Here is a 25,228-nt window from a genome sequence, read left to right as displayed (position 1 = left end):
GGGGATAAAACACCCTCTAATAAAAGGGAAAAGGTTTATGAGGCTCATTAGGACAATACATGTCATGGTTTTAGGGCAGGTATTGTCAAAAAATACATATTTATTTAGTCATAATGAACAATATAAGCCATTGTGAGAAAGTATCACATCTGAAGGAAAAACCTATGAAGCTGGTTCAAAAAGAAAAAAACCAGCATAGATCAAATATTCACTGTGTTCCTAATTAGTATTCCTTCCTAGTTTCTCTTAAGTGACAAAGGAACATGACAAATGGAAAAAAAAATACAGAAACAGCAATATTTAAAGTATAAGATGTCACTTAGCACAACAAACTCATTATTTTCTTTTTTGCTCAGGCTATAAACAGCATGCTAAGAAAAATAGTTTCTGTGTGTGGTCAATTCTATGCATTAATATATTTTATAATTTTCTGAGGAATCATTTCAATCCAATGCAAAACATGCTAGAGGCAACAGTAGACTATTTATGATTTTTTTTTTCCCAACTGAATAGCTTTACTATGTGGTTCCAGTAACTGTCAGCTTTATCTCCCAGCAGAAGAAATATTCCGTTCACTAAATTCTGCTTATTTAATTAATTCAGTACATGTTCTAGACTACCTCTTAGAGTTAGTTTTTCTTTACACTGATCATTCCAAGACATCTAACAGAAAGCAGCAAATTAAACTTACTTCACTATTCACCCTAAGAGTGCAACCAATCGAATCCATTAGTTACTTCATGGAGGCATTTCAAATGGTTCACATTTCATTTAAATCAGCCTATTAAGATCACTTGTACAAAGATCCATGGAGCAATTTTACTAAGATTTATTCAGAAGTGAAGTCCTGTCTCATGTCACCCTCTATCAACAAGCTTCTGCATTCTGTGCAGCCTTTCCTCCTCTGTACTGCAGCATTTTCCTCAGGGATCAGGACAACACCAAAAAGAAAAGTGCAGCTCAGAATTACGACAAATGATTAATAAAATGTACTGGCAGTTTGCACACAATCAGAGCACCACCATTTGAAGAAATCTGATCTATGTGTTTTGGCATCACTGGATTATCTTAGTTTTTCAGTGTGTCACTTTGCTTGAATTAGCATTGGCTGTTGCCTCCAATTTAGTTGGTGTCAGAGCGGTTCAGTGAAGGATCTGGACAAATTTTAGGGTGACATTTATCCCATGAACCCAACTCTGCTATTTCTGCAGTCTGCCTTGCCTATATTCTTGGCCTCAAGCCATGTTTACATATCTAGATGGTAAGTTAAGTGATGTTTACGTATCATGTTGCATACCCAGATGACAGTGACATGAGGAACTGACAATTAGGTTGCTGCAGCTCTTTCAAGAAAAGTCATACTGCTGACACAAAATATAGCCACGGGGGGATTCAGAATATACTTAGGAGTAAAAGAAGTACAGTGGTTGAATCTTGCTAGGCACACTTTCCAAATCTAGTGTCTCTGCAACTTGCCAAGTTACTTGCTTTCTTTTGCCTCTATTTGGATTTTTGTTTCTGCAGAAACGTAAGGACAGAAAATGTAAGCTTGCTCTGAATAAAGAAATTGCAGGTTTGTTCAGAGATAAGAATGATCTAATTCACAGGAAATCTATATACAAGTATTGGTGAGGAAAAAAAGAAAACAAAATCAAAGACAATATATCCATTCATTTAAAGTATTTGACTACTAGTTAGGATTATTAGTTAAGTGCAAGGTTATGTAGAGATAGTGATATAATCATATCATGACTGACAGAAATATGATCTGTTACTCAAAACAGAGTTGTGAATTAGACACATGAATAGTTAAATTCAGACTTGGCAAAGGAACTGTATACACAGCTACACAAATAAATTAAAAGGTGAAGGGTGAAGCCATCCCTGAATTCAGCTGTACAGTTATGTGATGGAATACTTCCTTAGCTTGTTGTGGCTCAGCCACCTTTGCCATTCTCCCCCATGTGTACACTGCACTTCTCCCCTTGGTTGCTCTGCAGCTGCCCAGGACGAGTTCTCTGGGAGAGTTTTGAATCCTGAACATAGTAAGGCCACCTGACCAGAAGGAGAGGTTCCTATAAGGGAAAGAAGGAGCAAAGGAGCATGTAAACAAAAAACGGAGATCCTGTAACCATTAATTTATGTATATAAAAACATATACGTGTGTATATATATAGACATTATATATGTGTGTGTATATATAAACACACACATATATACACATCCAAGCATACCCAGTATGCTTAGCTACACTAACAACCTATTGCCACCTCTGCTGACAGGCTCCACCCCTGCTTCTAATTCTTGTTTTCATTAATACACGGCAACTTGCAATCTCCTCACTTGAGCTTAAGCCTGTATAACACATGCTTACAGGTTGAGGGAAACCCACACTAGTGATTTTAAGAGCACTCACTGTTTTGAAAGACACTGACAGGTCTTTTCACATTAAAGGCAAAGGGGTTATCTTTGGAACTAGTATAAAGATCATTCCAAGCAGTGGAAGTCTCAGGCCAGCTGTGAAATGGTTTGGAGCAAACACAAAGCCATTTTCAATGGGAAAGACCAGGTTATCCACACAGGTTTGAACAATGCCTCTCGGGGGGGGGGGGAAGCCTGCCTGTAAAACTACCTATTAGTCTGGGAAGGTAGAAATATGAGAATATTTTCAGAGACTTCATTCAGTCTGGCTTTAATTTAGCTAATCTTTACAGAAGCCTGCAAGGCCAAGTACACAAGCTATAAAAATGACTGAAGATTTTAAACCTCACACAAGGCTGGCACTCTCAATCAGCAGCTATTTTGTACAATTAACCAACCAGTTTAATCTTTTCAGCCAAAACAGAGAGGATCACATCTGAAGATATGTGATTCTACATCTACCTATAAAATGCTACAGCATTTCAGGTTTTCATACATTAATTCTGAATTTTCACTGAAGTGTGGCACAGTTCAGAACACATAAATATACATATGCAATATAGTACCTAATAAGATCTCTTTCAACAACACACCCTTCATGACTTGGCATAACTTTTTACTGAAGTTCATAAATACCTAAATGTTTACCAGTTTCAGACTCCAGTTACTGCTGAGAAATAAAACTACTGTCTTGTAGATTATTACAGTAGCTGGAAGTACTATGAACACTCAGATGTTTCAAATTCAGGGTATTTACTTATGAAAAGGATTGGTGGCCAAGGATTTACTACTCTAGATAGTGGTAAAAACCCTTAAAAAAAAAGAAACAAGAAAAAAGGAAGCCTCCAACACTGTATTATAAATACGTGCATAGGCATCAGCAAAAAATATATCTTAAAGAGATACAGTTATCAAACTTTTCTGCTTCACTGTGAAAGACCATAAGCAAAATCAGACACAGGCCATGGGAATACAGGTTTAATCTCTCATGTAAAAATTATATGTTCGTGACAAATACACCTTTTCTGCTTCTGTAGGCAGCAGTAAAATGCCAGCAGCTTGAAAAATTCCCCATTTTAATTATTTTTTTCAACTGCAATTTAATCACTCCTGTTCTCCCGTCATTAGTCATGTGTGATCTTTCCACACAATAAAAAGTTAGATCAAATGTTTCACCAAGTTTGTTTAGTTGAAACTAAGAAAATTACAGCTGGTAGGCAGAAAGAGTCCTTTATTCTTTCATAACCTTTCAGAGCCAAACAACAATCTGAGTGCCTTAGGAGCTGGCACTTGAATTAATTAATAGTCTGAAATGACAGCAAGCTCCTTTCCTAACAACTAAAATTACACAAACTGTCAGACCTTTCTCTCTATTAATTTCTCTTTAATCCTCAGGTGCATAAATCCCTGAATTATTAGACTGATACACTACACTAGGAAAAAAGTATTGACAGCTGTATGTAGAGAATGAAGGAAATTTTCATTTGTAATACACAAAACCAAGTAACCAGCAGAGATCAACAGAATCCCAGGTGTGCAGGTGATGCGCAGTAAATAGTCTGTATGTGAGTAATTCTTAGGTTTTGCATAGCAAGCAAAATACCCCACAAACAGATCACTAATAGGCCATGAATAAAGATAAGGGGAAATTTAAAAAGGAATATATATCCAAAATAATTCTGTCAGATGTAGTGGCTTACACAGGTCAACTCTGAACGTAATTATCCATGCAAAAAAGAAAATAAAAACCAATGCTTTCAAACAATCCTTGAGTCTAACTCTTCACACTAATTTCTACCGGTGGTTCCAACAAATCCAATTTATTTGCATGTTCATGGTTGAGTTTCTAGGAAAGTTTTAAATGTGAACGACACAACCATGAATTCAGCATCCAAAAGTCACTGAACTCCTTTTGCAGATCTATTTTATGCTGTTACATATAAAGTCCAAAAAGACACTGCCACCGGTAAAGATTCCACATTTTCCTCACACATCTGTGGTATAGCATTTCCTATCTATGCAGAATGGCACTATCCTGCTTACATTGTTTCTCACTGCTGTTAGAGACCAATTTTAACCTGCCTAGAGCCAAGGAAAATATGTCAGGACTCATCATGCTCTGCATGGTGTGCTCTCTGTGATATTATCTCCCCCTGGAAGACTAGAGAGATCACTGCAATCGAACTAAGTGAACATAACACAATCATCATGGCTCATTTCCAGAACTTTCAACAAGAGATTCATACACTGCCCAGCTATTATCTCCATTTTTCAACAGTTTTTGGAATATCTTGAAAAAACCCTAAAGTGGTACACACTGAAATGTTAACAATGCATGGAGGAGACACAACCTGACAAATTCCCTGCAAGCAAGCAGCATTATTGGTAATCTTCCTCACCAACCACATGGCTGGTCAGCTTTAACACTGACTGACAGAGGGGCATAATGAGAAAAATATACTCTGGGAAGCATGTCACGGAACTCAGAAAAGATCATAATCATTAGCTATCCAGATGGTGCACTTACTGTTGCTTAGTTTTGAATCATGAATTAAGCACTACATTAAATTCTTGATAATCTCCATATTCAACAAGTTTGTCTTTTTCAGCTGATTCCAATATAACCAAAAAAAGGTGAATACAGATACATTCTTTTAATCTAGTTTTTTTTTTCCCTAATGGACCTCAGTTTCTTCAAACTTGGGACTTGAATGTTGTTTTCAGGTTGTCCTACTTGCAGTAATGATGCATTTACACAGCTTGTATGCTACTGGCAATTTGTAAGAACAGGAAAAGTTACTGAATTTCCCTCTCTAGCTCTTCAAAACATAACTGCTTCTGAGCACACAGCTCTGTGACAGCCATAGATATTATAAGCAAGCAAGACCGATGAGCAAAAAATGTAACACCTGTGACTAGACTTGCTGCATAGAGCTTACACCAACACCAGTGTAATCAACTTAAACACAACTACAGGATTTTAAGTTTTTAAATAGAATATATTTTGAGGAAACTTAGAGAAGGCAAGCATTCAGTCCTGGAATGTAGCAGAAAGCTACTCAAAAATAGAGACAGATTCAGCTTTGAAAAAAATCAGTCTTTTGAAAAAAAGATAAAAATGAAAGAACCTATTTTTAAGCTGTTAAAGTACTGGATATATATCTCACTCAAAATCCTCTAAGGGATTACAGAGATAACAGTACAAGAAAGAAGTTCAGTCCCATAGAGAACACCCTAGAGCCTCATCTGGTTTTATGCTTGTTTGAGTCCTCTTTTCTAGCATAATGTACAACTAAATCTCATACCTATTTTAGTGTTCCATCTGTTTAGGCCCGTTCTATAACTATTCTGTCTGATTATGCCGACACACAGATACTGCAGCCAGCAAAATCTTACGACTCATCATAAAACACTACTATTTTTCACTACTAAAATTGCAGCAAATTGAATTATGGTGAACATGGGTTTGCTTTAGAATGAAAAAGAATCATTCTGTCACTGGTGGATATCCAAGATATTTTGCATTAGTTTCCTGGTCAGATGTTGTCTTACACTACTGACTTCAATCCGAAATATATATAAATATTTATTCAAAATTCAGCTCTAAAAAATTCCTTCCTTTAAAGGAAGCGTATTGGAAACCTCTCTTCCACTCCCAGCTTCATGCAAGGTAGTCATTTGTTTTGATGTACTTTTTGCAGTGCGATATATCCTACTGTTTGCAAGACATCCCCCAAGTCCCATCTCCCTCCTGCCTCTGCCTTGAAAATTTAAAAGAAAACTGGACTTTCTGCCTTTATCCACTGTATAGGGAGCAACATCAATTCATTCTGCAGTCCCATCTGTCCCTCTGGTTGCAGTATCCTGAAGGCTATAACAGACACTTCTCCGCGTTTTTCCAAAACCTTTCTGACAACTTCCTGGAATTTGCCTAGAGCCATTTCTCTCTCTCTTCTCTGCTACCCCCTAAACCCGTGGGGAAACCTTTCTCCGAAAAGCAACCTTTACTTGGCAACAAAATGACCCTTCTGCTCCTTCCAGGGCTCTATCACTCTCCATACTGCTGAAATTTGCTGCTGTGGAGTCCTGAGTACAAAGTTTTGTGCTTTGGCAAAGCAGAATCATTCCTACTTAAAGTCCACCAGCAAAGCATCTTGTCAAATCTTGTTAAATCTTAGAGATTCTTTGATGTCCTCATTTCTGGGTCACAGATGTGCTTTGTTTATCAACATGTTGGCTTTTGCTTCTCAGGAATATCCCGGAGTTTTAAAATCGCAAAGAAAAAAAAAAGAATTTACAATATGAGTAAATCCCATACAAATATTTCTGAAGCACTGCTTTAGAACTACATAAAAACTATTCAAGAAATTAGTATTTTTCAGCATTATTTCTTTATTATTATTTAAAAAGAGGGGAAGAGGGGGAAGTAATTCCCACTCATTTTTTGTTCCTGATCATTTGTCTCTGAGATTTAAGACCCAAAACCAGTGACCACAATAAGTTCTATCTAACCCAGCAATGCAGGTAACAGAGATAAAGGTATTATAATCTGTGCAGCATTAAGGATTTTTCTGATAGGAATGAGGATTTTCTGATTAAAAGGAGGATTTTTTTCTCATTACTTCAATAATCCCTCGTTTTTCCAATACTAATAGGTCTTACTTTCCCTTGTAAGAGAAAAATGTATTGTCTTTGGCGAATAAAAAATGAATTATCAACCTGATGCCACGACAGGATATTTCTCTCCAAATGTCTAAGATTCTGAACATATCCTAGGGTGCTACCTCTACGTGTTTTCCCACACTCTGTGATGTTAATGGCATCATTTTTTTAAATAACTGCATGATAGTGATGACATCCTTGCTCTTTTTATAGGAGTACCACTAAGCACTTTTGTCCCTCAATTTTTAATCAGTTGGTTCCTCACTTACTTTTCATTGAACCCTTTAAAAATATTAATCAGCTGGAGAAAAAAAAAAAAAAAAAGCATCTTTACCTTGGTCTCTACACTGTTTTCTTACACCTCCCTAAGTCATAAAATTATTAGGTGTTATTTAGGCAATGAGTTCTAAGTGGACCAACTTCCTTAAAAAGATCTTTCTCTCAAGGTAGAAAAACCTCCTGATGCAAGGCAGCAACCACATGTAGACTGAAGGATAAGTCAGGAAGAGCATCTTTTGCCTGCCAAAGTTGCCTTCCTGTGCTGAAACTTATCTAGAATCTATGTCATGTGTTCCTTTTCCTTTTTTCTTCTCCTTTTTGGATTTCCAACCCAGCACCTCCCATTTGCAAAGCACAGTTCTGAAGTTCTGACTGCTTTGAAGACTTTTCCCATTTCTAGCCTGACTCAGAGCTTCCTGTGGTAAGGACTGCAACATTTAATCAGCTGTCAAGCTCTGTCAGAAGAAAAGGCACAGCATTTTTAACTAACTGCATCTTTGTTAAATCTGCTTCAGTTTTTCAACTGCTGCTTTCCAACTGGATGCTGTCTAATATAGACATTATAATGGTTACCCTCTCATGAATCTTCTGTTGAATTAGGCTGAAAGTAGCTATGGCATAAAAAGCAAGAGAGCAGGCTAGCATATTTGATGAAATAAATGAATCGTCCCAGAGGCAGTAAAAGGACCAAAGGAAAGCTGAGAAGCTATGAACATTAGGAGGGAACAGCCAACCTCGATGTGACTGGACAATCTTACCTCGTTTTGTCATTTTCTGTGCGTGGATATTAACCAAATTGAGGTTGTGTCTTTATTTCAACAGAAGTGAAAATTGAAAATTATCCTTCTGGTTGTAACGATATTACTCATTCCCACAAAAGCATGCCCTACCCCTGACAAAGGTTATGAGAAAACTACTTTCAAACTTTATAAAATTATTTGTTTTCTCAGATTTACCCCCAGCTTCCTCACTAATTCTAGAGCTTCAGAGGGCTTATTTCCCCAAAACAAATCAGCTCATCTGCCTCCCTATTTTCCTGCAACCTTCTTGGGTACACACAGTAATCTCAGCAGAAGGTTCCCTGTACATCTTTCATTTCCCCTAGAATTCAGCTCTTTGAGTTATGATTAAAACTGAAAGAGACAGGTGACCTTTTTTGATCACTGCTCTTACTTTTCTTTATATTTCTGCCATTTTCACAGTCCTATTTTCCAGTATCTATTGTCAATATCTATCCTTGTCACTACTTCAGGTTAAAGAAAATATCAATTTAACAAGACTTACAAAAAAGAGGGATCATTAGTTACTGTGAAAATATTTTTCCCCTCCTGGGCACAAACAAGGAAAATCCATATGCTGAATATAAGTAAATATTAAATGAAAAAGCCCCAACAATATGAGAATATGTTTCATGTTATAATTCTCACACATGTGTATCACTGGCTTCAAAAAAATTATTGAAATGACTTTGCCTGTCACAAAGGAACTCTGAGGGTTGAGTATATTTCACCACATTTAAAACACATGAACAACAATGGCAATATTATACTGAATTTAGACTTGATATAGTGCTTAGATGAATTTGCCTCAGGCAACAAGTAAATTATGTTTTATTTCCTCTCAATGTCAAGTACACAGCAATGCAGGGAACAAAGCTACCATACAATTTTACAAAATCAGTAATGTTAGGAGCATGCCTAACCATTGAATATCTGCTTATATTTTCTCCCTCCTTCAGGGTTCATTACCCGTGTATTTGAGGAAAGTACACAGTGTACCATGCTGCATCCTCTCTGAACTCTGGGAGAGCGAGGACTCTGTTCATCACAACTATCACTTCCTAAATCAACCAATTCAGATTAGGGCTGAACAACCAACAGCTTGTGCATGCTTTATTTCGTGAAATAACTGCACCTCCCAAGACACAGATTGGTAGGCATTTTTTAGCAGGGCAGTGTTTATTTAGACACTTGGTGTACCTGTGAGAATGTATTTTCATCTGAGCATCTATGAAGTACACAATTCCGTGTTAAAACTAACTCGACAATATAAAAAGTGGTGAGGATGTAACTCCCCTCCTGTGAAGAACCAAACCTCCACGTAGCTCTCAAATACCTTCTGTTGCAAGAATGTGGAGTGCACTGAGCCAAAGTGGGCTCAGTGACAGTGTAACTGTAATTTAACAGTATAAGCGCTGGAAATAAATACATATATATATAAATATATATATATATATAAATATATATATCTTCTTAATGTTAAGAGAGTGTAAAAATGTGTGTGGACATAGTAACTACTTTTTGCTGTTCAAGAAAAAACAGTATATAACCAAACTACCACTGATAGCAGTGCAGAATTTGAATTGAAATACAGGAATATGAGATTTTTAAAAAATATTCTTTCCTCTAGCAATTGAGTTGGAAGAATGAGTCTTTGGGACTGAGAAGTGATCAAATCATGTAAAAAGCTAAAACTTAAGGTTGACTTTGGTGAACTTTTGTTCTTGATAAAATTTTTGTTTGTTTGTTTTCCTGATCCAGTGGCTATTTTGTGTCAGACTAGTCCTGGTGATTCCTGACTGCAAATTAGGAAGTTGATGTCAAAGATACATCCCTCTCTTCCAGATATCTTCTGTGTCTCAATAGACTAGACTCACATAATGGACAGGTAAACACTTGGAGTCATTTCTTTCTGATCACAGCAGGGGAGAGAACAGAAGCCACTGTTCTCTTCCCTCCCTCTGTCCTAATTCTCGGTTGGGAAATTACAAAAATTGCTTTCCTAGAACCTGTATCTAGGACAGAGAAGGTAACTTAGTAGACAATGTTATCGGTACCTGGGATTGCATTTATTTAGGGGGTATGCAAAAAACCCCCCAAAATTAATTAGTGGCTCTTCAGCATACAATCATGCTATGAGATGTTTTTCTAAAGAAGTGCTTATCTTTTTGAGTATTTTCTGCCTCCTCACCTTCAATAAATCTTTTACAGGTAAGTACAAAGGTTCTCTTAAAATCATCTCTCATTTTGCTTTCTTTTGAGCTAAAGTAAAACTGCAAATGAAAAACAACTCCAAACTTATTTCCTTCTCTTTTTTCCACCAAAAACATGTGCATAAATAATCTATTATTGCTGTCTTTTGTTTCATATGTCACTACCTTTCAAGCAGCCACTTGAAACATAACATGGTTTTGTCTGAAGATGCATTTCTTAACCAAATGGGCCTCCTTTCTCCCTAGCTAACAAATCCATATATAAAAATACAGTGAATGTGCCAGCCTCAAGCAATTTAAAAGATCAAGACCATCTGTTACATATTACTCGCAAATTATGCACTGGCATCTTTATACATTGACACAAAAAAATGCCAAAAGAAACCAAACCACATTATTAACATATTTAAGTTTGAGGATAACACAGGTTATTCTTCCCCAGCCACAAAGCCACACCTGAAGTTTTTAATTTTGATCCAGCAAATCCTTGCTCATGATAATAGTTCTTGTGCATGACAATATGGAAGTATTGTTTCAAGCCCCTGATTTCACACCAGGCCACACTGCACAGCCATTTGTACTGTACCACCATCCCTTTTTTCCTTCCCTTTTGTATACAAGGAGTCTAGAAGCACGGTCCATAGCCTATACACAAGTACACAGACACCTGGAGATGCCTCCAACCCTTGGAGAATCTGCCTTTTTTTTTTTTTTTGTAAGCAGTGCATAACAGTTTGTATTACTGAACAAGACTGTTTTAGCACAGTCAAACGTAAATGGGTGACTTTACTTAAAATACAGTTCTCTACAGAAATGGTTTAAACCTTTTACCACTGAGGGTTATTCAAGTTATTTTTCCTAGTCTGATCACAAAATAATTTCTAAATTAAGTAAAACAAAATAGTTGTGGAAGGAAAAGTAAACTGTTTTCTTTACTGAACTGACCGTTTGTACTGCAGAAGTCATGTTTGTGGTGAAAGGCATTTTCAGCTGTCAGGGGGAAAGAACGTGGAGAGCTGCATTATTATGTGATACTCTAAGATGACAAGGTGACACACAAGGGAATCATAATGTGGCCCAGGAAGACTTCTTGTCAACTGAAGTATTACAGATAAAATTGTCACAGGTTCACAAGATGGGTCCTGAGCTGACACCAAGTGACAGAGCAGTGTACTGCCAAGAGAGTAAATATTGGAATCTGTTAGAGCATTCTGTAAACACAGACAGCCTGCATGTGTTGCACACAGAACATACAGGATTCCTATTATAAATGAGATGGCAGAAATTCAGTTTTGCAAAAGAAGTCCACTGCATTATGGTGCCTTGCATAAACTGCTGTGCATTTCAGAACATACCAAACAGCTTCTCTAGCAGTGTCCAAACACATGGCAATGTCAAAAGCAGCAAAGGAAAAAGAAAATTTTTATGCCTACTACTCAAAAACTCAAAAACACCCATTTCTCTGACACAGGGCTTTTCTTAAGTCTCTGAAGCTGTCATACTTTTTATTTCCTCAACCATTAAACAAGACGATCATTGACTCCTTTTGTCCTGTGCAAAATCAAATGCATGGATGATTCTTAGGAAATAATTACCTCCCAAGGGGAGAATTGGAATTCTAGACTCCATTTTTTAGCTTTTTAAAACAACAGGAAGGAACTGAACATTAGGATGAATGGCCTAATAAATGTTTTGTGCTAAGAAACAACACCCAAAGAAAATTTGTGGTGTCCCCAATGTTCATTAGTACCAAGTGTTGGGAGAACCATAGACTTGGCTCAGGGCCACGCTGTCAAATGCAGAGTCCAATCCTGCAGCTGCAGCAAGACCTAGCAAAGGTCTGAGACAGAAGCCCAGTGCAAAGTGGGAGAGACCAATCCTAAGCAGGGACATTTCAAACAAAGTTCTGCACGCAAAGGACTAAGTGCTCAATGGGATACAAAGTCAACAGCTTGGAAAGAAACTTCCAATTGCAGAGAATGTCCAAAGAGACAGCACAGAAAACAGGCTGTAAACCTTCACTTTAAAGAGACACCAATCCCACACCACCGGCTGTGATTTGGAATAAAGAAGTCAGTGAGAAAGCTGTGGGCAGCAGGTCATTAAATCCACTGGCTCAGAGCCAGGGGGAATAGAGAGGAGAGGGTGTCTTGTCTTCTTTCCTTTTCTTTCCCCTACCTATCATACTAATTCACACAATGTTTTTGGACTGTACTAGCCCTTTAATGTGTTAGGTTCCCTTATACCAGTTTTAAAATATTATCTAAGACCACTCAGAAATTAATTTCCCTACTAGAGTCTTTGTTAAATTGCCTTTTGCTTATTCATAAAACTTAAAAGTTTCTGACTCAGACTTAATCACTATACAACAGCGTATAAATTATTCTTATCTGTGTGCTTTAAACCACTATATATTGCCACTGAAGTCTAAAAAAGTACTTACACAGTTTAAATGGAGTGCACAACCAAACTTTTGGACTGAGGTCACAGTTTAACACTCTAAGATTGATTCTGTAAATACACACACAGAAGACAGTGCCAAACAAAACCTTTCTTCAAGGGGAGTTAGAAAAAAACAACTATAGGTAACTTTGAAAAGAGATTAATCCATTTATAAAATAATAATTAGATTTATAAGCAAACATACAGTTAGCTAAATGATGCTTCAAACACACTACATGAAAATATTCATTTAATATCCTGGTAGAGCAACTGGAAAGCTACAATGACTGTTCTGGAATCTATAATAAAGGCTACTGTGACTACAACAAGAGAAAGTTAATTTACTTATTACAGTAGTTGATAAGACTCTTTATATGCACTAATAACAACTGAAACTTACATTTATTGCGTAATAAAAATCATGAGTTCCTCCTTTTGCTGCTACTCCCCCTCATATCTTATGCCTTTTGAGTATTCCAGGAAAATAGTTCTTGTAGAGAAGTAGGTAAAAAATCATGATTTACATATGGCCCCTGTTTCCAGTTACAACCAAACAGTGAATTTTCCAGTTTCTCTGACATTATGAAAATGTCACTCTAGGAGACCTGGAGATTTTTCAACTAAATTATAGGAGCTGGAAAGAGGAGGAAAGGAGTCCATAATTCTAACCACAGCTTTTCTCCACAGACTGTATTAGCATGCTCTGTAACACAGAGCCTGCCGGGTGACAGAAAAAACCTTGTTGACAACACTGTTTAAAGAGCTGAAAGGTGATTCATTTTGGAGTAGGCAGGCAAAACTGATAGTATAATAGTTGATTTTACAAGGTGATCTAACTTAAACAGTTTGACAAGATAAAATACAGTATGTGTGGCAATACCTATTAACTTTGCCTTTTTGGCACTAACGTGAAAATAATACAGCAGGAAGCTGAGAAACCTGCTTTTTAAAAGCAGTTCTTGTCTCTTTATTTTCTTGCTTATTCTGAACAGCTTATTCTGAATCAATGTCATACTGACATTTATTTCCTTATCAGTTATCACTGGAATATTTGACAGCAAATGCACATTTTAATCTGTTGTGCAAATGCTTAAAATTCATTTATACCCTAAAATTAGTTTATCCAACATATTTTAGTACTTATACAAAACTTATAAAAACAGCTGTGGACCTATTTTCCTAATCACAGATGGACAAAGTTATTTTGCAGCTAATTTAATTTCTCATAGATAGTGAAAGGAATGGCAGAAGTCATTTACTTGTCTGAATTTCATAGGAACTAAATATGACTACAGTTCAGTTCCTGCTCAGGACCCAAGACTTTTTTCTCTAGTTAGAACTCCACAAAGGATTGGAATCTGGGCTTGATACCTACCAAATTTTCCTGAAGGACTTTAATCTCAATTACTGAACAAAACCACTAGAAGTTATAAGTTAACTCAAGTACTTTATATGTGGACACAACCAATTTGAAAACATTTGAGCTTGCTGATACACAGAGCTGATACTTCTCCCTGTGCCTTCACTCAGCCAGTCCCACTGTGCCTGCCAGGAGCTCTGTAGTCTGCAGGGATCCAGGTGGGCCCAGGGAACAACACACAGGCAGGTCCCACCCTGTATGCCAGCCAGACACAGCCTTTTAGAGCACAGCATAAAAATCCCTGAAAACAAATTTATCACAGCTGACATAACAGTTAATAAGCTAAAGCTTCTTCAAGGAAGGTGTGATGACAACTGCCCAGCTGCAGAGCACATTGTATTCATTCTCGTTTTATATTTCCTATTACCTTCTCCCATTTATTTCAGGAGTTCCTATCTCAGTGTCAGCAACTACTGTCATCGCTAATCCTGCACTATTTGTGTTATTCAAAAGCTTTTCTTGGTGGTGGCAAAATACCTGAGTTTAACTTGTTCACAGATTTCTTCAAACTTCGAGTGTGCACTACTGGTAACTTGATACCTATGTGGACAACAGCAGAACAATAAAGAGACAAGGCTGGGGCCAGGCAAGAATCACTGGGGAGAGCCAGATCCAGATTAGAAGTTTAGAAAAACCCCAAATTACTACTGTAAACTCAGCACGGGGTTTTCAAAGGAACCTTACAATATTATGAGGTCCAGTCCTTATTTCCTAAGGTCTTTTGAGAATCCTAGTCTTATCTAATGGACAGAAAGCAGCTGAAGTTCTGCATCAAATTTGTCTTTAGATGGTTTTAAGACGGTAACATGTCAAGCATTTGTCATAACATCAAATCAAACTGATTTATAAAAGGAAACTTTAAAATCTATCCTCCTCTTTAAGTTCAAAAAAGGTGGCTGTGTATTTCCTATAGATGTATAAAGCAAATCCTTTTTTTCCTCTTCTGCATCAATTAAAATATGTTGATTCAGATATTCTTTTGCTGATTAGTTATTACAAGTCTAATTAATAGCAGATGTTTATCTACTCTGCCAATCCAAAGACAGAAGCAATAAAAATAAATAATAAAAAAATCCAACCACCACAAAAGACAAACCAAACACCACCAAACCCCACAAACAATAAAATGTAATACAATGCCATGGAACTTTAAATCAAAAATAAAATCTAAATTTTAAAAAGCCCCTCCTTTAAAAATCATTTAAGGCTGCTAAGTGACAGTAGTTTTAGATAACACAATTTATCAAAACATGCATGATGAAAAGCAAGGAGATGAGAAATTACTAACATCCTAAATGTTTCACTGTCCACATGAGAAACATAAACCCAACACTCTAACATTTAAATGCATATTTCTTACAATATTAATGGAATTTAGCCGTACAATAAAGTACTGCTCTTTCACTAGTCATCATAGACTATATTGACAGCACAAAAGGCATCTAAAAAGTAATATAAAGTAATATAAAAATATAAAAAAATGTGGTAAGTACACATTAGTGACAGAATGATACGGATCAAATGGAATTTTAAAGATACTATTTATCCCCACTTAATAAAGCTCCACACACTGATCACTGCATACATAATTTCTTGAAAAAAGCTATAAACTTGTTTTTCAAAAAAAAAACCAAACCCAGAGTAATGGATTTTTTTTTTGTATCCTACATAGTACACTTATAAAAAAAAAAAAAAAAAGAAATACCACACATATGTATTAAAATTTTTATAAGTAATTACTGCAAAGCGCACACTGAAGTTAAAATTACTATCCTCTGTCAAAGTATTCATCCAGATACTTGATAAGAAAAATGCTTTACGTGGTAGACTAGGATTTGCCTTATACTTTTGTTTTCTTGCCCCTAAGTGCTTATGCTTATGTGACAAATAAGTGTACTTGTTCTCACTTAGCAACTTTTAGCTGTCTCTAAGTTTTATTTTTATCCATACCAGGTTCTTTTTAAAAGAAATAGAAGAGATATGAAAAGTCTGAATTCTGCAGAAATACTTTAGAAGTTTAATTTCAATAATATGATCAGATATAAAAATTAAACCAAATAACGCACAGTTCCCTTGTACCCATATCTTTAATCCTCTAGAACATTTATACTGAAACCAGGACAGAGGGGAATTTTAAGTAACTTAATGATAAACCACCTCTAACAATGAATATAATTTCACAGTAAAAGTTAACGTTTGGTAAATTTAACAGTAGAATATACCCACTCCAAATACAACTAATGTGCCTCCAGTAACCCGTCGTCACCAGCTTTTAGTGACCACATGAATAAATGGGAATTGACAGTTTTGCTAAGGAAGCAAAAAAAGGAAAAATGAAAAAAATAAAAGGGAGTAATTAGAAGTCCTGTGAATGTGCCAGCCTAACATTATCACGTAGATATTTTTCCAATTAATTTTTTGGGGTTATTCTATCAGAAAGACTTTTGTATAAGTCCTAATTAGCCTATCCAATGTCCTTTAATTCTCATAGCAATGGTAATTCATGAGACTCACTACATACCAATTACATCTCTCAAATAAATGACTTAAAGAACTCCTTTCCTATCCCATATTAAAATGACAGACACTACTCTGTCCTTCACGATTCCCTTGGCCATAAAAAAAAAAAGATCTCCTTGGATTTTAATGAGGTTAAAAGAAGTACAAATTATAACAGACATATAAAATATTGTTTCTGAAAATAAATCATTTGATAGATCATTTAAAGCTCATAATTTAGAGAAATTAAAAGAATGTTGTTAAACTAAAATGTTCTGTATGTCAAAGAAGTTATCCTTCTGCCTTTCTAGCTTTTCTAGGTTACTGACATGTGTGCCTCTGTGCCAGAATTGCAATTATAAAATTGTGATATTTAAAAAATCACCCATTATCTAGATATTTCCACTGAGCAGTCCAATTTTTGTTTACTATTTTTTTAGAGAAATTGCCCATGATGACATTTTGTTGCTCAAGCAAAGGCAGATTACTGAACAGTTTTTAACATACATTCAGTTGATCATTATTATAAGTGATTCACACAGAAGCAGAGTTGGATTAATTCAATTTTTTTGGATCTGGAAATGACTGGGAAAGTCAAGTTCTACTTAGGTAGTATGAGCTGCCTTCAGCCTAGCTAAATTTGGATTGCTAACAAGATTTTAAAGCTGAGGATCGTAGTTCCTCTTCCTAGAATCAAGATCTGCATTACCTTCTAAGGTTGAGCATCCTTGACAGAGACATTTTTTTCATTAGGCTTTAATGTTAGGTCTTTAATTGCTTTCCTGGTTTAATATTAAAATTAACCATAATGGAAAAGCAGAAGTTGGGGGAAGTGATTCTCCTCCTCTACCTGGCTCTTGTGAGATTAAGATCACATGCCCCTCAAAAATCAGAAATATGATGGTACTCAGAAGGGGTATTTCAAAATGGAGGAACCACATTGTTTGACACAGAGCAACAAGATTACATGAGAGACTGACAGGGAGGAGATGTTTCAGTGTCACTGCACCCACATTACAACTGCAAGGGTAGGAAAAGCTAAGCAATCTCACAAGCAAGAAGGCACGTGCTAATGAACAGGTGCTGGATCAGGAGTCACAGACTTGGATTCCAAGTGATCCCAGAGCAGGGTGTATTATCCGAACTCTGAGTTTTTTATGGAACCTGAGAGACTGAGACCAGATCTTGGTTGGAATTAAGAGTTCCTATAGCTGCTGCAACACAAACATCAATACTAGAAACCCGCTCAAAAGTTTAATGTCTTATTTAATAAATAAATTTTAACCATATTTCAAGTATACAAGCCCCTGACACATTACTATTCGAAGTTAGATACGGAAACAAATATTTCTTCATTTCTTTTTCTGAACACCAAAGAACCTAGAATATGAAAATATAACTTCGGTGGTCCATAAACCTCTATTGCAGGAACTGATTTCCAATGAAGAGGTTTTCACTAGGACAACAATAATTGTAGCTGGTTACATACATGTAACAACCTTCAAATTATAAATAATAATAAATACTGGCTTAGTGAACAGTTTTCCTAGTGAAAAAAATTAAAAGGTTTTGGGACTGCAAAGAACAGTTTATCATGTACCCAAAATGTTCTGGACTTCAGCATATTCAAGTAAGAGAAGGATAAGCAGCAACAACTGCACAAGTTGAGTGTTAGTTCAGGGTTCTGATTTCTTGATCTGTTGTACTCCAAAGTTGCTTTACTGAACATATGGCTTACCTAATTGAGGGTTTGGACCAGCACCAAAATTACAAGCTGCGTATGCACGCTAAAAATGATACAGCTATATATGCATTACGGGAAACCAAAAATAGAGGATAAGACTCATGGGCGATGAAAGGAGAAGAAAGGACTAATAACGAGGAAAAGAGAAGTTATTAATTAAAATCATGAGCTTACAATCAGAGCTAGAAAAAAAATAAAACTGAATTCCCAGCAACTCAGCATGTTCTGATTCACATCCAAACTACAAACACAGCTGCATGAAGGAAATTAGTTCAATTTGCCTTCTCTTTCAGGCACCCTTCCCATGGAAAGAAGATGCACGTCTAAGCAGTTGCAAAAGTGACTATACAGCATTGTCTGTGAGGCATGGAAAAACCAGTGAAACACGCACAATCAGCCTTATGGCTGCAACCTGCCTGTGACTCGTGCTGGAGGAGCTGCATTGCAGCATCCAAACCCTCGGTGCAGCCCAAGCAAGGCAGAGGCAGAACGTTCAGTGTTTACAGCCCCTTGGAGTGCACAGTTGTAAGAGGGGCAGGAGGCACCCCTGGAGAGCCACAACAAAGAGAGATCCTGGTCATGTGGAAACACATGATCAGTTTGGAATCATATACAATGCATCATCACAGCTTCACCACAAACACTGGCATTTGTAATCCAAGTAGGAGTGAGAGGGACTGGAAGATAGCTGTGAAGTCCAGCTGCAAGGCAGTCACAAGTGGTGTATGCCAGGGGGTGATACAGGGCCCAGTGCTGATACCTTCATTAACAGCCTGCACAGTGGGACTGAGGGCACCCTCAGCAAGTCTGCAAATGATACAAAATTGGCACGAATGATCAGCACACCAGATGGTTGCGTATTGCCACTGTTACTCTGCCATTCATAGGGACCTCAACAATCTGGAGAAAGGGGCAAACAGGAACTCCTAAAGATCAAAGAGAACTGCAAAAGATCTAGTGCTGGCAGGGGGGGAAAAAATCTATTGAAGAAATTTACTTAATCAGAAACACAGACTGAATCACAGTTTCAAATCACAGAATATTCTGAGTTGGAAGGGATCCCCAGGGACCACTGAGTCCAACTCTAAAGTGACCAGCCCATACAGGGATCAAACCCACAACTGTGGCACTACTAGCACCATGCTATAACCGCTGAGGACTGGAAACCATTTAGAATCAGCCATTATTTCATTTTTCCTGACGTGGTAGGCTATTCAACTCATTTTTTTAACCATTAAATTTTAAGTCAACTGCAAATAAACATTCGCACAAATTTATGTCAAAATGTTTTGACTTTTCCTACCTCCTTTCTGAGTTTTGTTTGGTTTGCTTTGAATGTTTTTCTGCTTGCATGATTTCTTTAGTTCACTGTTGTTTGATTTTTCTAAAACTTTCAATGCATTATTGAATTCTGGTAATTCAAGTAAATAGAAAACTGTTTTTACATGGAATACGTAACTTTTTTTTTTTTTTTTTTTTGGCATATTAGATGAAAATCTCAGATTATGGAGTTTAAAGTGTCATTTTTCACATTGAGTAAATCCACATCATACAGGTAGACAAACCTAATAAAGATTTGCATTCTATAAAATCTCTTTTCTTATCACAATTACATTTAACATCTCAGAAGCAGATTATGCAACTCCAATAACACAGCAGTTTCTTCTCCCCACTAGTCCTATTTTGATTATACAGGACATAAAAATTCAGCAGAACAACGAACTGTCCAGAGAGCCTCACTCAATCCAGCTCGAGCCATCGTACCAGGACCATAAGATTATCTAAATGACCTTCGTATTTTAATGAGCTCTCACTCTGTGAGTTCAATGAAATAATTTCTTGAAAAGTTTTTGTTTCTCCTGGGTATCTTCAAACTTTCTTATATATTGTTTTAGCCAAAGTAGTTGTGTCACGTGACTTATTCCACATTAATAATTAAATTCATTGATGGAGAGCTGGATAGCAAAAATTACAAAGATTTTATGATGTGCAAAACATTTAAATGTATATATATATAGGTGTCTGAAAAGTAATTCAATTATACACACTGGAACAAAACAAGATAATCAAATGAACTTATTAAAGAACTACAAAATAATATCTGATACAGGTTTAACTAAAAAGATACAGTTCTTTAAAGTTGATGTTATTTAAACCTGGAGAATGGAGAAAAACACACTGCACAAGAGTATTTCACCATATTACAGAAATAAATTCTTCAGAGACAGAATATAGCTTCTACCCCAAAGTCAATGCTAACCTCTCTAAACAAACTAAAAAAACTCAACCCTAAACAGTAAGTTAAATTGTGATACAACGTGATAGGGACATGAGTCTACAAAAGCCAGGGAAAGGTAAAAAAAAAAGGAAATTAAAGAAAAAAGACAAACTTATTTCAAGGTGAATTACAAAAGTGGAAACTATATCATAGATCAAGGTGAGAGAAGGGTTCCCTTTTCAATGTATTATTTTCTGTGATGTTTGAAAGAAGCCTGGAGGTATTTCACACTGCAGAAGTTTTGAGATATATTGGTTTGGGGAAGGGAGGAAGGTTAAGTAGAGGACAGTTTACACCTCGTTTTTCACTTCAGAAGTGCTTAAACTTTAAAGACTTGTTATAATAGTGCCTATTTGCGGGATTTTGGTGCTTTAATTGAAGATATGTAAGAACCAAATATTCAAGCATGAGGTTCCTTACCAAAAACATTAACCTAAGTATTAATAAAACCTATAGAAAAAACAAGTGTAAAGATTGATTACCAAAAAAAAGACAAAACCTGACAAAGTCATTATTTTCTTTCATTGCTCAAAATTCACTGTTTTGACTTAGGTTTATCACTAGTTCATCAGTCATATTTTTTTCAGAATAGGACAAACATTACTATCAACATAGAGGTAGACCCTGCAGCTTTAAACTATGAAGAATCTGGAATACTAAACAAATTTTAATTTCTGTTCATCCACTAGGAAGCTATTGTAAAGAGTGAAGACTCCAGTTTCCATTTCCATGGAATTAACCTTTAGAAACATATTATTTGCTAGAGCTTGCTAAGAAGGAAAAGCTATTTAGTTTTAATATCTTTTCTGAAGAGATGCAACCTTTCCTAACAAAGAAAGAAAACCCTTCTAAAAGACTGATGTTCAAATAAACAATTCACAAGTACAGATGAAATTTTGCAAACATTGAAATTTCATTTTCCTCTTCAATTCAAATGGCTGAACATAATAAAGAATGAGAGCCTTGGTTATTCCAGTGTCTAAGAGAAAAGAACCTCCTACAAAGATGTGAACAAGGTAAGGTAGCGGTAAATTTAAATAGTAGAAAGGAGAAGAAAGGAACACCTTAAAGGTGAGGGGTTTAAGCAAGAGAATGCAGGAAGAGAGAAAGCAAGGATCGAAACACAGGTTTGGTAAGAGTATTATGTGTTTGACATCAGGGAATTAATCTCTCTCTACCCCCCAGCATTCTAAAAAGACATGCTGATCATGGATTTGAAAAGCCCTGTTACTGCAATAAACAAGGCTTTCATAAATTCCTGCACTAGATAAGCATCACTTATCTATACTCTTGGTCTTTTCTGCTCTTTTAAATTTTTATTTTTTTTTTTTTTTTAATACCAGGTGCTTTGTGACTTTATCAGTGAAAGCCAGAGTTTATAAATGACATATAGGAAAAAAAAAATCCTTTTAAAGGGGCAAGGCTAAGCAAGTTCGGGTTTGTTTTTTTTCCTGAAGATAAAGTGACAGTAAAAAAGTGAAGCACATTCAGCTGACAATGATGTAAGTGTAGGAAACATAACACCAACAGGTATTTAGCTGCCTTTCTCTTTAGACATCAAGGGTCATCATTAAAGATACTAAATCATTGCTAAGAAGGTATATGCTGTAAATCTCTATAGCTTATCCTTTGATTTAGAGGAGGAGATATAGAAAAGGAGAGGAGAGGATGTCAACAATCTGTATCAAATGAGTTGGAAAGAACTGGTTATAATTTAGGGAGGGATAATTATGTCTGGCTATATCCACACTATCTTCTTCTGGCATACCACTGCGTTCCATAGTCCAAAACAGATGGCTCACACTCTCAAAGCTTCATAGTTTTATTGGGATAAACAAATTGGTGAAACAGAGGAATATATTGTGGAGACAGAGAATTCTGTAAAATGAGAAGCTGAGCTAAAGACAGTTATCATTATAATAAATGTAAAATCTACTAAAAAAGAACATAACCTTTGAGCTCACACATCCATAGGACTGGTTATCTTACCCCTAACTGAAGCTACTTGCTGCATCAGAACACTTGACCAGGAACATCACATCAAGTGACCAAGAACCCTGGAAAATCCCTGCCACATAACTGCTGCTTTCTCCAGGGTCTATTCCTCTCTACTAGAGGGGTAACACCAGGAATTACCCTAAAGCCTCTTCTCCACTCTGTTGAGACCCCACCTGGAGTACAGTGCCCAGCTCTGAAATCCTCAGTATGGCAAAGACATGGACCTGTTAGAGCAGATGCAGAGGAAGACCACAAAGATGATCAGAAGAGTGGAGCACCTCTCCTATAAGAACAGGTTGAGAGAGTTGAGGTTGTTCAGCCTAAAAAAGAGAAGGTTCCAGGGACATCCTAATGCAACCCTTTCAATACTTGAAGGGGGCTTATAACAAATTTGGAGACAGACTTGGCCTGTAGCAATAGGACAGGGGGTAGTGACAGATTCAGACCAAGTACTAAAAAATCCCAAACATTTTTTACCGTGAAGGTGGTAAAACACTGGAAAAGACTTCCCAGAGAGGTGGTAGATGCCCCACCCCTGAAAACATGAAAGGTCAGATCAGGTCAGATACAGAGGTCTGAGCAACCTGACCTAGTTGAAGATGTCCCTGTTGATTGGATGGGGGTTGAACCAGATGACCTTTAAAGGTCCTTCCAACCCAAACCATTCTAGGATTCCATAACAAATCACAAAATCAGAGAGGAGCTGAGGTTGGAAGGGACCTTTAAAGGTCATCCCTTTCCAAATCTCATTCTCAAGCAAGGTCTCTTAGAGCAGGTTGCACAGGACTAAATATTACCTCTCTGTGGGCATGAGTGTCTTGTAGATAATATTCCATGTGACTAATAAAACTTTATTTCTGATGGAATATTCATAGGAGAGACAAAGAGATGAAAACTAGACAAAACTAACACTGTCTCAGTTACATTACATATAGGAATCACTACAGAAACCATAAAATGCAAGGAAGTTATTTCCTGAACTTATGTTCCCTTGAAAAAATTGTATTGATGCACACTATTTATGGACACACTATACTGTTCAAACAAAAAATTACTTCTAAAACTTGAAAAGAATTAATATTTTCTCATAAGTGTTTGGAAGGATCTCAGAAGTTGGGTTGATGGTATAATAAAAATTTTAAAAGATGCTGATTTATTCAGTAGAGTATTCTTTTTCTTTAAGACACAAAATGTCTTTTAAAGTTTATAAGAAAAAATAGTTTGCTTTCTAAAACACTCAAACTTGAACAGACAATTCTACTTCCTAATTAAATAATGTTATAAATCCTTATTTATGAGGGATATATTTCTATTCTGGATTGTCAACATGATTGAAACATTTCTCTGAAACTTTGAATCATGACTTCAGCATTTTGATGAATGCATTTCTTGAAAATTTTTCATGCTTCTTAATTTGAATACCACATGAGTGTTTATGTAAATTTTAGAATACTATGTTGATTATAGAATTATCTATGTATTCATAGACCTATTTAATATTCTTAAGGGAATAGACTTGCAATTCAAAATATTTTAAAAACCATGTTTTTGGTAAATCTAATCACTGGGTGATCAAATGTAAGGCTTGCTGAGGAGCACAGAAGTTAGAAGTCTGTAGTGGTTTCTGAAGATGACAGAAGATTTTGAATGATATCAAGGAGGATGTTGCAAGGTAATCAGATGGGAACAACACTGCCTTGAGATGACTTTTTAAATTCACTTTTATCCTCTGATTTTAGAGTGACAAAAATAAATGACTATTGACCTCTGCAGTTTCACAGTATTTAAGAGGAGTGCATAGTAGCTTAGGTATTTATAAAGTATAAATAAAATAAGTGGTATTTATAAAGTATATTTAGTTTCTAAATTATTGTTACACCAGAGACACTTCTAGCTAGAATGTTACTAAAATAATTATCTACTGATTATTATTCCAACAATACACTGGCATTCCACAGAACTGAAAAAGTAAGTTCAAGGAGAGAAGTTACCACTCTAATTAAAAAAGGAAAATGTTTTGTATCCCAGATAACTGATTATTCTTATACCAAATAATACCCTCCAGGTTTTATTTCGAGGTGGTTTGTATTATCATTAATCTAAAAATTAAATGTTTTCTTGGAGATTAAGTGTCACCGACTCAGCTACGCTCTGTGGGGCTTCTATAATTTTCCTGCTAATAAAATACAGCCACTTTGATAATACTAAGTGGAGAGTAAAGAATAATACAAAAACATGTTGAAGTTACCTTCCATGCCCTACCGCCCTCAAGATGTGCAAGTTAACTGCTGAGCACAGCAGTGAGTGAAAGGCTCATGCAGTGAGCAGCTGCCTACTTTGGAGTAACATGTGTTTAAAAGTACTTTGTTACAGATAATTTTGTCTTTACAGTCCAAAAAGCCTCAGCTGCTCTCAAGGACAAAGCTCATGGTACCAAGCTGTATAAAAAGTGTTTTTAGGAATTCCTGTAGATAGAGTCTCCCCCCCCCCCCC

Source organism: Empidonax traillii, unplaced genomic scaffold, assembly GCF_003031625.1.
Source record: "Empidonax traillii isolate 1590-97213 ecotype Southwest subspecies unplaced genomic scaffold, ASM303162v1 scaffold69:size3087049, whole genome shotgun sequence".
In the NCBI taxonomy this organism is placed as follows: domain Eukaryota; kingdom Metazoa; phylum Chordata; class Aves; order Passeriformes; family Tyrannidae; genus Empidonax; species Empidonax traillii.
Note: the sequence above shows the minus strand (reverse complement) of the source record.